This window comes from Bacillus rossius (genome assembly GCF_032445375.1).
Source record: "Bacillus rossius redtenbacheri isolate Brsri chromosome 4 unlocalized genomic scaffold, Brsri_v3 Brsri_v3_scf4_2, whole genome shotgun sequence".
Lineage (NCBI taxonomy): Eukaryota > Metazoa > Arthropoda > Insecta > Phasmatodea > Bacillidae > Bacillus > Bacillus rossius.
The window spans coordinates 3,240,328-3,260,631 of record NW_026962011.1 but is presented as its reverse complement, the minus strand read 5'-3'; the positions used below and the strand labels follow the sequence as shown (position 1 = coordinate 3,260,631).

General features: G+C 35.3%; 1 long non-coding RNA gene across 1 annotated transcript; it reads right to left on the bottom strand.

Annotated features, from left to right (window-relative positions):
- Positions 1 to 15,156: 15,156 nt before the first annotated feature.
- LOC134542166 (uncharacterized) lies at positions 15,157 to 19,245 on the bottom strand. The gene is made up of 2 exons (XR_010076748.1): positions 19,162 to 19,245; positions 15,157 to 16,933 (listed from the first exon to the last, which is right to left on the bottom strand). It is a non-coding gene; the product is annotated as an uncharacterized LOC134542166 (long non-coding RNA).
- Between the last annotated feature and the right edge of the window lie 1,059 nt (positions 19,246 to 20,304).

Genomic DNA, 20,304 nt, shown 5'->3' with positions numbered 1-20,304 from the left:
CTTGTTATAGCTGGCAGCGACGCCCAGAATTGGATGGACCACACTGAAGCTATTGTCTGCCATTACTGAATGTATCAGTGCGAAGTCGGGTTGTGCTTGTGCGTTATTCTTATTGTTATAATCTTTGAATTAATTAGTTTTTGAAGTGTAATCGTGATATAATGCTGGTATTGTAGCCATGCCTAAAAAGCAAACGCAATATAAATATAAATGTTTAGAGATTTTGTGTGAAGGGACTATTAGACATGATAAGTGGGCAGACCATTGCAAGAAGAAGCATTTTTATAAAGTTAAGCACAATTTAGAAATTAGGAAAAAAATAATTGAGGTGAAGTGCAGTGATAGTTCTGCGTGGAAACCTTATGATGAGGGAACATTGACATCTACTCCTATTTATGAACCAGGACGAGTAAGGTAAGTGTAAAATATAATAAGCAATACAAATGTACATATCGGTATCAGACACTTATTACGGGGCCCGTCTACATGCCAGAACATCGCTCTGCAGCGTGTTCGAACACATTTTTATACCGAAACTATGTAAATGTATGTTCACGCCAATTATCTACGAAAAGAACACACATTTCACTTGCTTAAGGCACTCGCCTACCTAGTAAGTAAACAGTGTTACATAGTGTTTAAAATACACGTTTAAACAGAATACTACAGAAAATTTTAGAAATCGGATTCGGTATGAAAAGAACTCAAATTTTAGGCAAGAACTAAAATATATTTTCAAAATGAACTGTACATAAAAAACAATATTTTATTACCCCTGAACATGGCCAAAAATTGGTTTTTTAGGCTTCTGTGTCTTACTAACTATTCACGGGATGTATGTGGCACTAATATAAGGGCATGCGCTGGACATTTCTAAAAACTATGCAGAAATAAAATTATTAGGTCACCGCATTGTATGCGACGGACGTAGCGTCGGAACAACAAGAAAGGGGGGTGGGGAGATGGATGGAGAGAGAGAGAGAATTGCACGCGGTATCAATTATCTTTCTTTCCGCCATAAGAGCAGAAGTATTGGAGGTTTGGAAACACCCTATTACATTTGTGACAATTCTTGGAAGGGGGGAAATGAATGACACTCCCGCCGCGGGAACGCGGCTGTCGCCCGCGAAGGCTGCTTAGGTAGCGAATGAAAGTTCGGGATGCGCTCCCAGGTAGGCGGGTGCCTTATGTACTTTCAAGACAACACACATATTAGAAACACCTTTTTTGGCCACGAGGCGGGCCCCTTCAGGGCATTTTATAGTGTGTGGGTAAATTCATTATGCAATTATTACATGTTTTTTAGGCCATTAAAATAGGCATTTCAAAATATTCCCAATTTTGCAAAGTATATATATATTTTTTTTAGGAATGATGTCACACAAAATGGAGAGGAATATTCAGATATTCTGCAGGGCCAGTCAACAACTTATCCTGATACTTCTGGTTCACCCTCCATCGTTTTTGGTACCACCTACTCTGCTGAAAATCCTCCTGCGACTGATGGTATTCTGTCGATGTCATCCACCACTGACATGTCAAGTGTTCCTGGTCCTTCGCATGGATTTAATGCAGGTGAGAAATTTCAAGATCAAATACCTTTCAGCTTGCCCTCTAGCATTCAGCGTGAGTTAACCACAGAAATAATAATGCCGGACACTGAAGTGGCATCTGCTGAATTTATTTCCGACGAGAATAACACTGATCCTTTTAGACTGAGTGAAATCAAACTGACAGCCAGAGACATAGAGTTTGGCTTGAAATTGGAAAATAATGAGTTTGATCCTGAATACGATTTTCCATCAGTCAACAACAGAAAATTCTCAATGAAGTGGCGGAAGTACAAACTTCCTGATGGCACGGTAAAAGATAGAAATTGGTTGGTTTACAGTAAACGGAATGATTCTGCGTATTGTTAGCATTGCCTTCTGTTTGCACTACCCAACCATCATTCTACTTGGTCATCTGGTAACGGCTATCAAGGATGGCGCACAGGTAATGCACAAAGAGATATTGAGGTTAACGAAACTTCTAAAAACCACTTAGGTTGCCAAATTGCGAAGGTTCAATGGATTGCAGGAAAACATGTTGCCAGTACATTTTGTGAAAAAGAAAATGAGAACATTCGACACCAAAGAGAAGTTCTCTCCGTCGTCATTGATTGTTGCAGGTACTTGGTTGAGGAAATGCTAGCATTCAGCAAAAACACTGTAGTTGAAGGAAAGCTGCCGAAGTTGTTTAAACTTCTAGCTAAACACAACCCTGATGCCAGAATGTATCTCGAAAAAATTGAAAATGCAAGTATGAACAAACAAAAACTGGGATCAAATTTTCTAAGCTACAGAAATATATCAGACTTGATTTCCATTATGACTGGCATGGTAACCCAAAGAATAGTTGACAGTATAAAGGAAAGTAACAAGTTTTCTGTCATTTTGGATTCAACACAAGATGTCGTTAAGAAAGAAGCAACTACGGTCCTTCTGACATATGTAGAAAATTCAGGAGTATCTGCAAAACCATGCGAGCAACTAATAAAGGTATTCACATCTTGCGATGTCACTGGAGCAAAACTGAAGTCAAAGTTGATAGAAACTTTGATGGAAGTAGGACTCAGCCCCTTAAATATGATTGGTCAAAGTATGGACGGTGCTGGCAATATGAGGGGCAATTTCTCAGGACTTAAAACTTTAATTCAAAATGAGTATGACACTGCCTTTTATGTTTGGTGTACTTCGCACAGATTCGCCCTCGTTCTTGAGAAATAAATTGATTTTTGCCCCCAGATTCGAAAATTGTTTTCAGTGCTGGAAGAATTATATCGCTTGTTTAAATCTGGGCATAAAAGACATGAGTTTTTGATGAGAAAATGGATTTGAGAACAAAGTTGAGCGACAAGAGAAAGTGACTGAAGAGGGTGTAAACAACAAGATGGTCAAACAAAGCCAAAGCAATAAAAGTTATAATATTGTGCTTCGAGGAGATTACAGCAGCTTTAGAGGATTTGCAGGACAGCAAAAAATTTGACAGAGAAACCGTGACTCTTGCGAAAGGGCTATTGAGCAAGCTAAACTCTTTTAATGTAATCACTGCTCTTCATGTCGCCCAATCTGTATTCACTGTAATGAATCCTGTGACAGTTAGTCTTAAAGGTGTAGTTATAGATTATGGGACTGTTCAAACAATCATTAACAGTGTTAAGACTAAAATCAAGAACCTCCGAAGTGACGAAGGTTGGTCTTAAGTCTTCAAAAAATCGGAATACTTTGCGAAAAAACACGACATTCATCCACTTGTACCAGTACCTGGAAGAATAAGGTTTAGGAAGAGGGCAATGGACGAGATTGGAGTTGACGAGCCCATAATAGTCCTAAATCGTAGACTTAAAATTGAAATGTATTTTAAGCTCTTAGATTCTCTGCATCGTCAGCTCGAGGATAGATTTTCCGATCATTCCTTAAAAATGGTTATGCAACTGAGCCACTTTTCTCACTCAGGAGTTCTTAATGCAGAGAAAGATAATGTTAAATCTGAAGACATCAAAGAGGTCTGTGATTTCTACAAGTGGGATTGTGACTCGGTGGCTGAAGAACTGAACAGCTTCAGTGATCTATACATTTCACACATCCAAATATCTCACTATCCGATGTGGTAAAAGAAAGCCTAAAAACATCAAGAAAGGAAGATGAAGAGACTGAAGTGACTAATAAAAACCTGGTAGATACAGAAGAAATCGATGGTGATGAAGAGGAAAAGGAAGATGAGGGAATCGAAAAAAAAATGTTTTGTGGGTAACCCAAGGATTTCTGAAACCTTATCGATACCTCAATAACTTTTCTGGGTTTAAAGCTATTAAAGTTGTTTATGCAACTTTATTCTCATTGGCAGTAACACGTTGTTCCGCAGAAAGAGCAATGAGTAAGTTACGTATAGTGAAAAACAGGCTGAGATCGTGCATGGGTGACAGATGGCTGTCAAATCTAATGGTTCTGTGTTCGGAAAAAGATGTGCTTGCATCCATTTCAAATGATGGAATCGTTGAGAACTTCTCTCGATCTACATCTTCAAGGAAGAAGCTTTTGTCAAGTATATAGATCAGCGTTAATTTTTAATCATGCAATTTTTTTGCTAGTGAAAGTTATTGCAAGGAGACACAAATTCAATTTGAGCTAGATTTTCAAACAGGCAGTTATCTGTATTACTTTTGTTTGTTATGCTAAGATGTATATATATATAAATATATATATATATATATATATATATATATATCAATGTTAACTGTTTTTAATATATGTCTAATTCAGAATTTTTGAAATTTTCCATTGTACTACTGAACTATTGTGAGCGATGCTGCGATAGTATTTCATCTCATTTTTAAGCTATTAAGGTAACAAGCAAGGATTGAAAAGAACATTGTTACATGTCATAGAATGCTTAAATTATAATTTTAATTATTACCTGATATGACCAAAATTATTATTAGAAAATTAGTTTTAATTAATGCAAAAATGTGACAAAATATAATACTATAAAAGTATAATATTATAAAATCATTGAGTAAATCATTGAGAAAATGGCACAAAAAATTTCGGGGGGGGGGGGGAAGGGGGGGCTCATCATTAGGTTAGGGGGGGGTGAGTCATAGTGTTTGGGGGGGTGGGCACCTCTGACTTTTGATACTGTAACAGTTAAAACATAATACATGACATGTTATATAAAACATGTTTTATACTATTACACGTAGAAATATTACACATCCAAAATAACAACACCGAATTCCAATTTTTGTTACAATTATAATTACAAATAATTAAATAGCGATGTCACTGCGATGTGCACAAATATTAAATAAAAACTTTCTGTAGTTGTGTACTCAAAGAAGTTAATGTTTAATAATCCCGATGATTTAATTAAGTTTCTGAAGGTTTCATTGTATGAAATAAAACATTTATGCTCCTAACCCTGATGTAAGCTATTACCAAGAATTCTGTACTCAGGAGTACTGTAAGTTCCAATAAAAACTATCATTGATTTAGTACTTAATTTAAGATTTTGAAAATGCCTATTTGCAAACAGTTGTTTGAATAGCTTCCCAGTATTAGCTACGCATATTAAACACGGTAAAAAAAAGCCAAAAGTGAAATAACAAGGTTAACTTTTCTGTGGCTTTAAAACCAAATAAATAAAATGTTATACAATAACTTCATAACATATTATAACTAAACACACTCTTTTAATATCTAACATTTATTTCAAAATAACTTTACCATCGACAGTGCAAGCTCTTTACATATATTTTTACTAGTCTATATAATTCTATAAAATTATTACAGCGGGCCTGTAAGTTTGTTTGCAGAAAATCAACTAAAAAATTGCCAGTCTAGTTATACAAATTAATTATATTTCACTGTTATGAAATTACTCAATTCATGTCGAACGAAGAACATAAGAATACATAAATTTGTTCTTTACCGAGGTTAGATGTTACAACACGTACTGCACGTGTTATTGACACACGAAAGTCAGTGTCAGTGTTAAGAAGACTGCTAGTATCCGCTCTACCACTCTGGTTCTGGGGTAGAGCGCCTGCCTTGTGACTTGTAGGACCCGGGTTCGCGCCCCGCCTCCTCCAAGGCGGATTGTCCAGACAATTCTGGTAGGAATACAATCCCTTGCAACAAGTCAGGCTACCAAAGAAACGGTGGGTGGAAAAACCTTCCAGGTGGCTTCCAAATGGGGAGCCCGTTTCTTTTCTTGGGCTCCCCATGTGGTGGCCATTCCGGGGGTTACTCCGGGGTCGCGGAGTTTTGTAAATATATATATATATTTTTAGTTTGTCGCGTTTTAAGTTTTTAGTAACTGTAGCATTATCATTCCAACATGTTATAAATAAAGCTCAAACAAACATTAAAAAAAATTGTTTTTGTACATAAAATATTTGAATTAAGTCAGTGAGTTGTTGTATACCGATGTTGTGTGTTCAACCATTTATCGGTATATATTTTCTTAAAGTATTATAAATTCTAGTCACCAACTATTGACCAATACCTCTGTTATGTAGTATTTTAGACGTTTTTGAAGAAAAAAATATTTATAGGCACATTAATTTTATGCCTAAAACTATTATTTCTGAAAAACCACGTAGTTTTGAATCAGGAAGATCGTCTTTAACACACAGTATTATGTGTATGTGTATATATTTTTTAATTATCTTACAAATATACGCTTTCTAGTCATATTTGTATATGCAATTTCATGGTATTAGATGTTCCGCAAAGTAGTTATTTATCTGAACTACTCTTTAATATTTAATAAATGATAGTCCAACTGTAATCGAAATTGATCAAGAAAATGATGCTTAAGGGACAAATAGGAAATATTTTTGTGAAACTATTCAGCAAGATATTTAAGCTGTCCAGATCTGGTTTTCAAGTTAACAAACGTCTCTGAATTACGATAGCATTTATTGTATAACATTTAGTAAAAAAACTAATTCAATTAATTAGAATTATCACATAGTAAGAAATGAAATCAAACGTGATGTCCACTTTTAATACTTTCGAGTTATATTGGATGCCAAGTATTTTTATTTTTAACCAACATGTAGATAATATTATTAGTTGCACTTGAAGATCTTAGGTCTTATTAAATTTATAACTTTCTCTGCATCAAAACCTGATTGAATACTTTGTTCTTCAAATTTATTAGCTATAAAGTAGAATATTGTATCGTAATTTGGAATTAAATAACTAATTTTGATTGTAATAGAATTGAAAGTACGCAGAAAAAATTCTTAAATAAAATTTTTAAAATTTTAGGCTTAAATTCCTTTTAAATATGCTACATTCCTATATAAATTTAATTTGCGTGTTCTATTTACTAGACGTTCAATCAGTGATACACATTTTATTATATAAGTTGTATTACCATTTTTGATGCTTCAGACATAATATCTCGGTTTGGATTAAGAATTTCAACTTGCAATTATAGAATTAATGACACTTTTAAAACCACTAGTAACTATAAAATTTGTAAAAAATTATAACTCTTTTTGAATAATCTAGAAACATTCATTGGTTAAAAACTTAAGCAAAAAGTTATTTAAAACTTTTATAATATACATATTTATTTTGTAAACTCCATTTTAGTTTCTGTTTAATATTTTTTTTTTGAAAACCAAAGTAACTAATTATAACCAATAGGTTAATATGAACTTCATCAATCTTTATTTATCTGTGTGCTGTGTTTTTTCGTGTTTTGTCGTAAAGTTACTGATATGTATCAGTGTATGCCTTGTGTTAATGTGTTTTTGGTTGTTATTCTATATTTTAATAGAGTACCTATTATTTTTTATGTACCTATGTGTCATAATTCGTTTATGAGTTTTATGAGGCACGAAAAACTGAATTTCAATTTGATCTGACAGTTTTAAAGAAGCAGAATAATATGCTACGCATAGTAAAATGTTTTATTTACTAATAGAAAAAATACTGCAAGCCTGTGCAAAGCCTACCAACATTCCATGTACGAGCCTATGTCTCCCCTAGAGCGCCTGTGCTGCTTGCCCTGTGCTTTCCCTCGCATATCAGCATCTTAAAAACATATTTTGTAGACTTTAAATAATTTAATATGGACATTAAAAATCGTAATATCTGATTTTTTTTTGTGTTCTGTCATCCTAAAAATGAAGACATTAAATAAGAAAACCCTTGAATAATTGCGTTGGATTTGATCTACAATTACTTCAAGTATTTCAGTGCGCAAAAATGTAAATTCTATGAAGCTAGTTACATTACGATTTTACGACCGTTTTCCTAATTCCGTAGAATGTATAAGAAATTTTGGCAGAATTCTCCTTCGTGCATGGAAAACTACCATATGTATTTTTTTTTTAATCGTCGTAGTAAGAATACAGTGCTGCTCCCTATAAAAATCATTTTTTGAAACATTTCTTTCTTTCTTTCTTCCTTCCTTCCCGTCCGCGATCTGGATGTTATTTGTAATTGCAACTATCACCGTCAGAAGCGCTGTTTGTAAGCTTTAAAGTTAACCTGTGAAACAGCTAGAGGGTTGACAGCGCTACCTACCGAGTATTCTATACACTTCTTCGAGGGCAATGCCGCTGTACTCTTTCCATAGAGTGTATACGAAAATATGGCAGATTTCCGTTATGGTACTTTTCCGCCTTGTTCGAAGAGGCCAGGCGGAATACTGTCATTATGGTAACCTTCCAGTATGGTAGTCTCCCCCCCCCCCCCCCCCCCGAAAAACGCCTCCAAAAACTGCAAAACCGTTCTATCTCCCCCATTCTCCTTCTTTTCTTTCACTCCCGCCCTGACAATACCTTCCAATCAAGTTCTGGCCCACAATTCCCCTGGTAAGTGCCACGATCGATTCGTTTATTCATTTCACTAAAATTATTTCATTCAATGCTTTGACACATCATTGTTCAACTTGCGTTCATAATAAATCTGTAATCTGGTATAAATATTTTCTTCAATATATTATGTAATTCGAGACATAACCATAATATAATACCTTAGTGTGTTTTGCCATCCAAAACGTTTAATAAAATGCATTCCTTTAACTATCTCAGTGAATAAAAATGCAAAGATGATTTAATAGCAGCACTGAAATAAATTCTAGTATTCATAGCACTAGGTAAAAACATAAATATGATCCATGTTTTAGGCATGAGTTACAAAATAAATTGTTAATTTACACAAATTCACATAGTATTGACAATATTGAATAAATCTCTTTAATGATTAGATTTGTTTATTATTAAATACGTGTCTTCTTATAGCTGAATTAAAACAGGCTAGTTACAAATGAAATAATATACAAATACAGTAGTTCTAACAAGACATTTTAAAAGCGTTCTGTTAATCACAGAGTGAGATAACACAGCGGTAAAATTTCGGACTTGCTTTTTCAGAATAATCCAGGTTCAAATCTTGATCCTTTCGTACTAATATCGATGTTTCATTTTCGTTCCTCTCCCCCCACCCACCCCCACGAAATGCTGGGAGTGATCATTACTGTAGGCTATGGCCAATACCTCCCCTAGTTTACCTTTAGTTGTATATGTGTAATGATATAATAGTCTACGAGACGTACAACCTATTAAATAAGCCATCATACACAATCGTTTAAGTTTTGTTTTCATAGCAGCTAGATAAACTTCGGAAAACTTCATAAAAAGCTAGCCAATTAAAACACTTCTTGATCATGTCTTCAGGATATTTGAATCTAAATTTCCAAGGGTTGTGATTTCAAGAACAGAGATAGCAGTTGTATAAGAAAAAGGGGTGTGGCTGTCTCATGAATACGACCGTGTGTTGTACTTGAATACGTGTACGTAATAGGTAATATTTTCTATAATAAATATAAAATACGCATTTTTTATTTTAACACAATAAATATTCACTGTAACTATTTTACACTAAAAATGTTTTATATATGCAATCGATAGATTTTGACGAGAGCTGACGATTTAAACTCAAACGAACGTAGTAGTTTCTCCGAGTCAAAAGTTATACTAAATGGAAATCTCGAAAAGCAGCAAAATGACCTCAAAATGGCGGCTCTTCCCTCTCCACTGCGCGCAATGCGTCTGAGTCCTCACTCAGCGTAACGAATTCTTTGATCCTTTAGCTATCCATTGGTGTAATTAAATTTTGGATGGGGTTAATATATCTGTATCTGCAACACCAAACTGTATCCCCCGATTTGGTTAATATTCGTATTTTGAATTGCCTCCCACTATGGAAGCAATTTTAAAGACGTATTCACGTCAAAATCCGCCACTGACTACCGTTTCAACTGTTCTAAAACATTTCAGTTCGCAGCCGGTACGACGGTCTGATATTTCTGCGTCGCGTCGCATGTGTTGCGTGGATTCGTTTCTCTCGAGTTCCTGTTCACTGGATGACGCTTCCGGGAACTGAGGCAGCCGTAGCGTGTTCCTAAAGCCGCTTCACGTACTTGTACCAGGAAACAGTCCTGGTGTGCATGTCTGTGAGGGAGAGAGAGCGAAAGAGAAAACAAAGAGGAAATGTGGCAGCGGCGTTTCCAGGAGGTTTCGTGTGCATTATTCAACGAGACACCGCTTCAGTCCAGCTTCGGAAAGGTCGCACATAGTTCTCACGCACACACGGGATCGGGCCAACTCCATCAATACTATATATATTTTCGATTCGCCCAGTGGCCAAAAAACACTAAGGCCCATTCCACGACAAGGAAACGGATCACAGAACCACAACATATTTACGTTTCGCCATCCGTCTGCCACATACAAAAAGCACGCAAACGTAACAAATGGTAATCAGGTTAGTTTCCGTTTACGAAAAATTAATTTACTCGAAAAAAAGTTTTGAAATGCAAGAGCATAATATGGTTTGTGAACTTGATGAAATTTTGTTCACTTTTGCATTTAAAATAAGGGGAAAATAACTGCCTAATTGATTTATAAAAAAGGGGTTGGGACACTCTCTACAAGAAATTAAAAAAAAAAAACACCACCATCCCCCTTTCACAACTCCTAAAACAGCATATTTTTTGTTTTACTTTATGATAAAATTTAGCACACTTTGCGTTTAAATTAAGGGGGAAATCACTGTCTTCAAATGATTTAGAAAAAAGGGGAATGTAGAATAACCACAACACTCCCCCTTCCCCCCATTTCAGGCAGAAATTTGGTACTTCTTGAAGAACTTTTGCACAAAAATTTTAAGGTCACTGCCTACATCCACCCCATCCCTCATTTTCATCCCTTAAAGCGTACCGTTGGTACATATAAATAAAACAAGCACAATTAATATGAAAAACAAGAGAAAATGTACTGCTTTATCTGCCACTCCGATATTTATGTTAGTATTCGCGTGTATGGCATTGTGGATATTTCTTTCCGCGAGATCCGTCTCAGTTTATGCTTTGAATATATATACTGTATAGAAGTCGCCAGCCCAGGTTAAAATTTATAATACGGTTTGAGGTAGTTGGTTAATTCACCACCGCAATCGCCACCATCTCTAGGGCATCGACTTGTGGTGGTCCCTAGCGGACAAGTGTTGAACTCTTCAAACACCCATTCCCCCTCCCGTTGAACGACCTTGAGCTGCAGTGAATGATGAGTAGGGGGTGCTGGGAATGACAGCGGGCGACAGTGCTGCGCTCTAACGTGTAAATAACAATTAAGACGATTCAGGGTGTTACGGCAGCGCACTGCAGTGGTGAAGTTCCCAAGCTGCTCATTATACGCTCCTGAAAAACGTAGAGTAAATCCTATTGTGCTGTTACTAGTTTCAGAATGCACAGAACGTAATGATTTATTTTAATGATATTATTATTTATAAAAACATATTATTTTGATTGTTATTATTATTATGAAATTTTATTATTTAATTTGTATATTGTTCGCCCGCAAAAGTTATTTAAATATATTTTTATTAACTATGTATATCTACGAGAGCTATGCTCTATGACCTGAAATGGACTTATATGGACAGTCAATTGAGTAATACCCCTCTAAGGACTAATGAACGTAACGAATAAACGATGATTTTATTCGGGGTATTACTTTAAGAAATTTTCATTGTTGGAAATTTTCGTTTTAAATTTACCGCATTTCTGTGTTTTCAATTGTATTGATAAGTGTTATTTACGGTATTCCTATTGTAAATTACGTTAACCGATTTTGGGTTCGGCCAATGAGAGGCCGTGTTTTAAAGGCGAGGCGTCTAGAACGTCTTAATTAATAAAAGGTTGGTTGTATGAAGGCGTCTGATGCCGACGCAAAGGCGCGAGGCCTATTTTAAATTTGAAAGATAGCTAGCTAGATTATGCCATCCGACACTCAGGATGAGCTTAAACGACGAATAAATAAATAATGTGTAAGATTATAAGGGCATATTCTGACGGATATGTTATTAGGAGTGAAAAATCTGTAAGTAAAGATCTTGCATTTTTTATCGCCCATAGACATACCCAGTCGAATGTAATTTCGTCGTAAATCACTCCGATTTGACTACAAACTGATTAGTTTTCACGCAAAAGTTGTCAATTATCCTGAACTACGTCATGAATTGTTATTTCCAAGATTTAAATTATTATTTTATTTTGTGATACCCAGAGGTGAAACGGGAGTACTAGTTTCGTGTCTCTACCATATAAACTGAGTTAAGCCAAGGCAAATACGACCCAAATAGAATCGTTAAAAGTAATCATACTAATTAATTGTGCTAAGATTTCAAACATTTTTCGTTTATGTAAGAATGCGTCCGTAAGAACATTATTTGATTGATTATTTGAACTTACACTAACGAACTTTTGTAAACGATTCATGTGTGCTACGTATAATCCTGATGTTTAATTTACATAAGCGCATATGCACGAGTCATGTTCAGTATCGTTAGGATTGTTTTTCTGTGATTTTTATCTTATTATATTAATATTGATTTTATCTCTACACATATGTTAGTTGTCCCTGATGAATAACCATTTTATTCTTAATAAAAACCTGGATTCTATTCCTATGTGTCGATAAATGTTATCTAACTACCTGTGTCCAAGAGTGTGTTTTATGGTAAATAACATTTATACATGTTTCTAAGGGTCACTCTACAAAAGCATAACAGTACCATTGACATATATATATATATTGAAATATAGTAACAGCCAGTGTATATCTTCATGACAACACACACACAACAAAAGGGTTTATTTTATTTATAAATCAACAAGTACTATAACTGGTACTGGTGCCAGCAGTAAGCATACACCAACAAGAGTAGCAGCAAGCAGCAGTAGAGAAAGTGGCTACCACAACGTGGGGCTCAACACACCGAAGAAGTTTACAAGTAGACTATCCACTCGCGACTTCTATACAGTATATATATTCAAAGGTTTATGTAATTCGTCTTCAGTTCTGAGTCATCATATAACGGGCCTAAGAACTCACTGTAGATGTAGGGTTAGGGATGGCCAATATTTATCTTTATATTCTATTCAACTGAATCGATTTTGATCGAAGTTATTCTATCCCACGCACTGTAATAATTTGACAATTATATTCAATTAATCTATTTGAATGTATCAATTAAAACAACATTCCGGAATTATGGAATTAGAAATACATAAAATTTTTACTGTTCTGCATAACTATTTACATTTATTGTTGGCATACAAAAATCGACATAAACTAATAGATTCAACCGATCATAGAAACGTTTGCCTCGATTCAATTACTCAAACAAATCGGTAATATTGAATATATTCAGTAAATAATCACATCGGAATCGGACTTCACTAGACCGGTAGTTTTAGGCATAGTTTATAAACTACCAAATAAAAGCCAGAGATTAAGGGTGCAACAGGCAAAAAACGAAAGAAAACTATAATAATTTCAAAAACACACTAATCGTAAGACATCACAGAAGCCTACAAATTTAACCCTTTACTGCCCAAATTAATTTTGTTTCTCATGATTTCATTTTCCTTCAACATATAAACTAAAAACACACTATATAATCACAAAAAAAATGATATAAAAAATCTATTTCTCTTACAGTGGCTAAAAATACATGTGTCCATATTGTCACGTGGCACCTAGCCGGTGCCACCACCATTTCTGTCACGATCCACCTTCAGAGGGGGGGGCGAGAATCGTAGCTCTTTACATAGAAACAACTCGCTTGGCATCAACTAGTCTTAACTTCATAAAATACTTTACTGTACCTAGGATCATAGGTTCGTCATCCCGTACAGGATGTCTGGTGAGAGCTGAACTAAGGAGATTTTGCAAAATAACATAATACTTAATTAAAATTATTTTATTCTTAAAGTCAAATACTCAACATCATTTTAAAGAACATTTAAATAGCGGGATTACAATTTAAAACAATAATCTCTTTACTTCCTTAACGATTGAACGACCTTACAAGAGAGAGAATGAGAGAACTTCACTAAACACTTCCCTAGTCCTTCCGAATACCTCAAATCATAATTAATACTTAAAATTAAAACAAAGATAAGTCCATACTCACATTTTCCGAAAAGCCTTTCTTGATCGATTACTTTAAAAAAATAACGTAGGGGCCTCTCCTGCCCTTGAAATCCCGAACGAACATTACATTTTAAAAACTATGACGCGTGACCCCTGACGAGGGCCATAGCCTCCGCCCGAAAGCTTGACGACTACATTATGACCTAACTTAAATTAAACGACTCGTGGCCTCTGGCGTCGACCATAGCTTCCGCCCGAAAGCTTGAATTCCTACATCACGAACGAACTAACAACTCGTGACCACAGGTGAGACGCATAGCCTCCGCCTGAGTGAGCCTGAATTCCTACATCACGAACGAACTAACAACTCGTGACCACAGGTGAGACGCATAGCCTCCGCCTGAGTGAGCCCCGAGTCACCAATCACTTGCGCTTAAATTCGCGCGCCCTGCCGCGCCTACCATAACAAAAGCTCGTTATTGAAGTCAAATTTACTAAACAACTAACTAGAACATCTGGGAAGACTACCCCCCCTCTACCCCAATGTGCAGGCCACACCGCGCGGCTTGTTACGACAGCGCGCCCCAGTAACTGCGGCCCGTGGCTGCGCCAGCGTGCGGCCAAACAAACAAACAAAATTCTGCAAGCCCGCAGCGCGCCGCGCCGGCCCCGTGCCCCAATTACATGGTCACGCCACTTGCGCTGACGAGTGAACAGAGCAGCCAGCCCAGAGTCCCGTCAGTAAAGTCCCTAAATTTGATTTCAACAACCCTGCAAAATTTCAACCCGCGACATAACCCTCCCCTCACAGAGCTCGAGCCCCATCGAGCTACCTCAAAATTACAAATTGTCTTTTTCCATTAAACCATAACTATAAATTCCTCATTTCACAAAAATAATAATTTTCTTAGTTCCTTGCTGTCTGAACATACATCTAGATTCTGCATAAGATTTATTTTAAAACAACAAGTATTCATAAAATTAAATGTAAAACTTTTATCTGGTTTGTTCTCACAGGAACCTTCAGAGGCTCGAGTTCTCAATTCTAAAAAAATTGTTCTGTTAGTGAAGCTCTCTTTACAAATTAAATTACTGTTCTTAGTTTCTCAGTATTCGTTAAACAATGTGCAAATTCTTGATAATTATTATTATTTTTTTTTTTTTGTTTCCGTTTATTACCATACTTCTTTCGTTCTTCAAAAAAAATTAAGTGTCCTTACAGTGTTTCAATTAATTAAACTCTTATCTCGTGAAGGTTGGTGCAACTCCTCGAAGTCAGTGTTGTCGAGAAGAGTAGCTCCCTGGGCTGGCCATCAGCAAACACCACTCAACTCCAACAGCTACTGGACTGGCTTCCAGGGCAGCTCACAACTTCTCCCCACATCTGCTTCGGAGTTGTGCCATCCTCATCACGAACAGATTACAATTCTGAAACATCATCAACAGGCATTACCATCACGCCTGACAAATACAAAACTAACTACTAAACTGCAATCGATGGGCAAGGATGCAAACACACAAAAAAATAAAATTAATTAATTCAACTGCTAACATAAAGTATCCCACCCTTAGCATAATCTAATCAGGCAAATAATTTGATAGGAAAAACTTAAGGAAGGGAAACATGACCTCCAATGATTTTCCCTAACTCTTGAGTCTTGATCTTCTCTATACAGCAAATAGTCCCCACGAAGTAACTGGGTTGAAGGTCAGTTCACATGACCCACCCATAACCTCTTCTACTCTTCTTTTCTTCTGGGGGCAACCACAATGCCCACCAATCTCTCTCCATGGTGCCGAACCAGCTATCCCATGAGAGTAAACAACGTAGTCAATAGGAGCGCAGAGGGGAAACACCAATCTCTGGCTTGTCGAGTCATAAAACTGCTTTATCTTCTTCTTCTTCTTCTTCTGAGTAAAACATCTGATTAATCTTGCTACTATTCTTCCCAACAATAAAAAAAAAGTTCATCAGGTATCTTCATAAAAAAACATTCTAACTAATAATAAGTCTTCTTTTTCTTCTTTTTTTTTTCTGTTAGATGTAATAGAAGGCCATGTTAGGGAGGTTATAGGGAAAAAGAGTGGCCAATTCCCACCCCATCACCCACCTAGATCATGACTAATTAACTTTTAAACTTTCTATTTCAAACAAATAAAAAAAAACATTTTTTTATTCAAACTTTTAAATTATAATTACTTTTACTTCATAACCTCAAAAGCTAATCAATAATTCTAAATGAAATTGTGATTTACTGCATCCTTGTTCCATCCGATCTGTTTGTTTATAACCTTTCTTGTAAAGTATAAAATTTTCAAACATTACTAATTCAAAAAAAAATTAAATTCTGGTGTCCTTTGAGTTACAATTAACTTTACTATTTCTTAGCTTGAAATAATTTAAGTTTTCAGAACTATTTCATTGTCTAATTCACAACACTTAAAAATCAACTCAAAACAACAAATCATCAAAATCAATAAGATCATCTGACCTACCTATCAGTACTGTGAACTTGAACTGTTCGTACACATTTATAATAAGCTATTGTATTTAAATTCCAACCTAAATAAGGTTTTAAAAAAAACTACTAATCCCTCTGTAAATTAAGAAAATTAACTTTAAAAATTAAACTTAAGGTATTAGTTCTTTTTGACAGCTACCACAACTCACTAGTTCCATTACATTACTATAACCTAAAAAGTTCTGTAAATAATGTTTATAACAAAAAAAAACTCCAGTTACTGTCTTCCATAAAAAAAATAAAACTTTACATGACCTTATTAATCTCCACTTGTAAGTCCATGGCTGCCAGCTTTCTCTTCTCTTGAATCTTCAGTCTTGGCTCTTGTTTCAGTGATCTTGTATCTTGTCTCTCGAACTCTTGTCATCTTGTAAACTGGACTGCTGCTCAGCTCATCTTAAGGAATCTGTAACAGTTTCAAAAATACATGTTAATTTAAATTACATAATTCCTGTTCTTTGGTCCTAAAAAAAAAATTGTATTATTAGTACACATTACCCTGAAACAACATTATTATTCATTGTTTATTACTTAAAAAAAATGCTTTACCATAAAATCCTTTTTTGTTCTTTTCATTAGGCCTATTTATTTTCCTTCTTCTTAATTAAATTCTGCTTCAAATGTTAATCCTAACTTAAGACCTACCATCTATTTATTATTCATTACCTACATTATTTATGTTACCCTAAAATTCCCATAAGTTTCTAATACTTCCTATCAAAGACATTCTCTCTAAAAAAAAATTTACTTGTGACTCTTAACTTAACAAACTTAAAAAAAACTTTTACACTAGACTTAACTTATTATTCATTCTTAGTTACTAAATTTCTATATGTAAACTTTAGTACTTACAAACAAAAACTGCCTATTTCTCTCTACCTCTTAATCTCTTTCAATTATTACAATAATAATGTTACCTTGCATCTTTAAACTTTCTTCTTTTCAATTAAATTAGACATCTCATAACAATAAAAATTCTGCCTATACTCTTCTTATGGGTGTCCAACCCAACAACAAAATTTCAAATTCTCAAGTTTCCTTATATTTAAATTATGCAATGCACATAACCTCTGTGGTGCCTGTACCCTTTTAGGCCTACCACCTTCTCCTCTCACATCATGACAACTCTTATTCCTCGGGGTCTGTATTCACTGTTACAAATCAAATATCTCAAAAAAATTAAACACAAATTTATTATTTTAAGAAAACAAAAATTTACATTGAATTTACTATGGAGCCTGGAAATCTTAATGTCTCACAGCAGCTAACATGACTAAATCCCATGGAACCCCAGGTTTACATAACCTGTGCCCAAAAATTTAAGCATACCAGGCTTTCTCTGCACTGGTTTTACAGCATCACACACTATTTAGGGCCCCTGATCTGCCATCAGTCCCAAGGAGTTTTCCCACAACCCCTCTCTACACAAGCGCCTACCGCATTCCTCTCAATTGGCTATCGGTTTTACGGCATTCTTTTGGGATCCGACCATCAAGTTAGGGCTAATCGAACATTAAACCTCCATACTTTCAAACTAATGTAAATCAATTAAATTTTCTCTGTAAATTCTAAAAATCAAAAAAAATTATTCCAACATGCCAAAGAAACTTCCAAAAAAAATTCATAATCTTATCTTCAAACCATTAAAATAAAAATAAATAGATTACTCTGTTTTCTCCTTAATAACTGTAAACTGTCAACAAATATTATGTCGTAAATTTAACTATGCTTACTGACTCTAAATCATAAAATCTCATTCGTCCTAATTAATAAACAACCAATTTCCTTGAAATCTCACTGTATCTCTCATACTCAAACTCCACTGGCTGAATATCTCAATAAATTCAAAAACAATTATCTAAACTCTTAAAGAAATTCCTCCCCAATTATTCAAACTTCTTCACATTATTTTATTTAATTACTTAAAACACCTTACTCAAAAAAATTAATTAATTCCCTTCCATTATTATTTGACCAGAAAAAACTTTCTCATTAATTAATTTATTAAAATTCAATTTCACATTAGGCAAGTACACTAACTCTCTACAGCAATGTTTCTCATTTCCCTCCTTCCTAACTGAATCCAATCTTACTTAACCTCCAGGGAATTTACCTCACAAAATAACCAAAAATTTCACTGTAGTGCCTATCTGCTATAGGCCCACTACACAGGGGGCTCTAACCCCACCAACAAACTTCATTGAAATGGTACCCTATCCCATACAGGATAGCCACTTCGGTACTACCATGGGGAACTCCTGCCCCAAACTACTCACAACTCTCAGGATTCTCCTGACCCTTAATTCCGTAGTCAGCCCATCTCCTATGGTCTGCGCTACAATTCCCTTTCTTCCCAGGGACACAACGCCTCACCTTAGGGTCCCTCGCCCTAATGAAAACATTAATTTTGTCTCTCTGTTCTTTTGGAGTAAATTCCCTCTACACACAAAATCTAGCCTTCCCAGTTTTCTCAATGCTTATCGATTTTATAGTGTACCTCCTTAATAATGTTTACAAATCCCAAAAAAAATATTTTTAAAACCGAGGTAGTATTTAACTAACAAAAACATAAACAACTTACAACGAAACACTTCTAGCCTATACATCATACACTTCTTAAAATAAATTACTTACATACTGAAAGTTCCTCTTCTTCTAAAACACACTTAAATTTAAATTTATTTAACCAATAGTCTATTTTCTTATCGCTAAGTTACCGTACAGCTGATCAAAACAAGGTCACGGCCGTCCACGTCTCTGTACGTGCTCGTGACGTCACCGAATTCCATCAGGTGCGCCAACCCTCGCTTGCGGTTCCTCCGTTCTCCGCTAGGTCTCAGCACCTCCCCGTCACGTGTTCACTCTGCCACGTCCACTGACGTGTCGTTCTGAAACAACTCTCAACATTTTTCTAATTAAAACAAAACATCACTATAAATTCTATAACTCTCTTTTACATAAACTCTCGTTTTCTCTTTAATTCCTTTCTAACGTTTATCCTTCCCTCGACTGATTTAATTCGTACGTCTCGTCTCCTACGCGCACGACAACAAAACAAACTTCACTTGAAAATAATTCCTATTTACGACAAAAAATTTTTATTTTAAATTATAATTCTCTTAACCTACAATCTTAAATTAACTTTAATAAAACTAAACCACTTGCATTATCTTTAATAAGCATTTAACTTATAACGTATTCTCCTCACGTAATAATCCCCGATATAAATCTACAATAAATTCAACGACTTAAAACAACTTATCACTATAAACTTTATCCTTACAAGTATCCTCAAATAAACATCTGTTACGTCAAAAAAAAAATCTCAAAGACTTCCTCCACTATAGACTAAAATTCCGTAATCCTCTCCTCAAGTAAACTCTTAATAACCTGCTATCAGAAGCTGAAACTAACTTAATAATAAACATAAAAATCTACCTCTCTCTCTCTCCAGAAATAGAACCTATCCGGCGAACTCTACCATTTCTGTCACGTGGCACCTAGCCGGTGCCACCACCATTTCTGTCACGATCCACCTTCAGAGGGGGGGGCGAGAATCGTAGCTCTTTACATAGAAACAACTCGCTTGGCATCAACTAGTCTTAACTTCATAAAATACTTTACTGTACCTAGGATCATAGGTTCGTCATCCCGTACAGGATGTCTGGTGAGAGCTGAACTAAGGAGATTTTGCAAAATAACATAATACTTAATTAAAATTATTTTATTCTTAAAGTCAAATACTCAACATCATTTTAAAGAACATTTAAATAGCGG